The following is a 2,714-nucleotide window of genomic DNA, read 5'->3' as shown; positions in this document are numbered from 1 at the left end:
GGGCAAGGTTTCTCCAAATATTAAGAGCCAAATGAGCACGCAAAACGTCGACGGAGCATTCTTGGGGCAACGCGCTTTCGAAGGGCGACAATCGTTGGTCGATACACGTGCATCCAAGATCTGGAAAAAGAGACCGAAAGTATTAAAGAACGACAGAAAGAAGGAAAGTGAGAAAGATAGAAACAAGGAATAATGAATAAAAGAAAGAATGAACGACAAAACAGAGAATGAATGGCCGGACAAAAGAAAGAAAGAAAGAAAGAAAGAAAGAAGGAAATGGCGATCCTGCTTGGTAGAAGGGAAAGGTGGAGAAAGCGATGACGCCGAAGGTCGATTCCGCGCGCAGGCGGTGATACGTTTTCATTATTGACCCGAAAGACAAACCGGGCCTGCGACCAGCGCTCATGTGTCTTCCGACGGAGGAGCCCCCCTCCCAAAGCGGACGAAGGAAGCGCAGAAGTTTGCGCGCACTCATCGTTTTTGCGGTACATCGTCCCCGAAGGGCATCGGAAAGAACAAAGCGCCGGAAGCCATCAAGGAGTGCATCTATCCCAATCGGAATAGATTCCTGTTGCTGCAGCGTTCCCCGCTGACCTTCGGCCATATACGGCGGCAGTTTACGGGAGAGTAATGGCTATGGGTCCTGGCGGTGGGAGACAAAAGAACCCGTAAGCAACGGCGACATGTTCTGGCTGATGGTTATGGCCTCCCTGCAACAGCGGAGCAAGAGACACGCCTCCGCGGGTGCAACAAGCTTTGAGCTTCGGAATACTGCGAACACGATCGGGCACTTGGGAACACACAACAGCACTTCGTTTCAATTTTTCACGTGTTGAGTTCATCCCAACTGTCCTCAAGGTGAAGGTTGGGTAGCGTCAATAATAGCATGCGTTCTCTAATAGCAGTAAAACTTTGGTTCGGGCTGCTTGGCTCCAATAACGCGACCTTCCTGTGTAAGTGTCTCTTCTTTGTCCGTGTTCCTGCGCGCAGTCGTACCTGTAGACTAATCTAATAACGTACCTATCTCTCCCGATAGATTCCGTAATGGTACCGACCATGTTGCGATAAGTACTCCCAGAGGAGTCCAATGTTCTTCCGTCTAGTGTGTGGGATGCACTTGCTAAAATTAACATTCCTGCAGCTAGCAATGCTAAAATCCCTGTTGCGCCATTTTTCTAAAGCTTGAAAAGGTTAGCTCGAGAAAAAAATTCGGGCAACCAGCGCTAATTAAAGCTGACCAGTGCTCACCAGAGAAATACACATACAAACGTGGACCTCAAAATAGGCGAGGCAAGAGGAGCTTGTAAAACAGATTTGGAAAGTGAAACCAGTATATGGACACTATAAGAGCCGCGTATCATCTAGCACGTAATCAATCATCTCCCCAAAAACAATGCACTTGAGAAAAAAAAAAGGCATTCATTCGATGCCTCAGTTTACATTCAAGATTCGAGGTCATGCCATGGTGTTCGCTCAGTTCCTATAGCATGTATGTACATTAGTAGCACACGGATGTAGAACATGTGGTGCGACACCGATTCTCTAGCGAAATGGCCGTGACTGACACTGAAACAACCTCGTGAAAACAGCAGTGGTGGCAGCTTCGTACTATCTGCTAATGCCCGCGAACTGCGCCACCCTTGGAGACAAGAGCCACTGGCTGGATAATGGAACAACGTCCATATGGTTTCTCCTTAGAAACCGTCACCCGAAGATACTAGGCAAACATACGAAATGGTTGTTGCGCATTGACTTATTTTGTTCACAAAGTCTACACGCGGAATCCCTACAAATATTTCCCCATCTTCGAGCAAACCGGCGTGCATAAGGCGGAGCCGCTTGCCCCGTGTGTATATGTCTCTGTAAAGCAGGCAATTTAATCTGCTCGATCGAAGTGTAATCGGCTTTTATCTGCTTGCGCGAAGTTATGTGTTCTAAACCTGAGTGGCGTGCCACTGCCTGAGAAATTTGATTACGTCCTGAGGCATGGGGCCCGAAGTTACCGGTGGAGCTTTCCTTCCTCCCGGAAGAAAGAGTAGCCACAGCTCGCGCTGTCCCCAGGATGGCCAAGGACGTAAAACGATATACGTTTGTCGCGGAATGCGTTGACATAGTCTCCAGTGAAACTCGGAACATTAAGCGTAGAAAGCGTGTTGTCCCTTCGGTCAATTTTTGTTGCGAAAGGAAGCTCAGGTTGCTCCCTTCCGATAAAGGTTTATTTCTGTCTTTTTACAACGAAGCTGCTTATGACTAGGGTTCCGTGCATTTTTGTTCTGCCTGTGCAATAAACCGTCGGCCGATCCCGGAGATAGTTCATTGCTGGGCCTACCCGCGGCGGAGGTGAAGCAAGCTTCAAGCTCTCCGCGAACTTGCAAAAATAATGTTTTATATTTTGGATCCAAGTATAACCCGTATCAGATATTAAGCTGATAAGAACGGACAATTTGTCCCACGCCGGCAATGTCTACGTTCGCAATGCCCTCTCTTTGTCGGCGTTCCAAGCGCTTACGTATCTACTTTCCTTTCCTTTCGGTTTCCCGTGGTGGTGGCCCCGCGGAAATGTCACGCGTGTCTAGTTTCCTCCGACTCCTCGGGGCGGTGCTCCAGTCTTCCATGCGAATTTATTTAAGAAATCCCGGTAAATGAGTTCGTACCGTTGTTGAAAATTATGTGCCACTTCTGTGTCGTGTGCTAAACGGCTTCGCTGGTCATTC

At 48.3% G+C, this 2,714-nt stretch overlaps 1 non-coding gene across 1 annotated transcript; it reads right to left on the bottom strand.

The window, feature by feature from the left end:
- Positions 1 to 2,286: 2,286 nt before the first annotated feature.
- Positions 2,287 to 2,471, bottom strand: LOC126546405 (U2 spliceosomal RNA). Its single transcript, XR_007602585.1, has one exon. It is a non-coding gene; the product is annotated as a U2 spliceosomal RNA (small nuclear RNA).
- Between the last annotated feature and the right edge of the window lie 243 nt (positions 2,472 to 2,714).

The sequence above is a fragment of the Dermacentor andersoni genome, chromosome 10 (genome assembly GCF_023375885.2).
Source record: "Dermacentor andersoni chromosome 10, qqDerAnde1_hic_scaffold, whole genome shotgun sequence".
NCBI classification, from domain to species: domain Eukaryota; kingdom Metazoa; phylum Arthropoda; class Arachnida; order Ixodida; family Ixodidae; genus Dermacentor; species Dermacentor andersoni.
The sequence above is the reverse complement of the archived record's forward strand: the minus strand, read 5'-3'. Positions and strand labels throughout refer to the sequence as shown.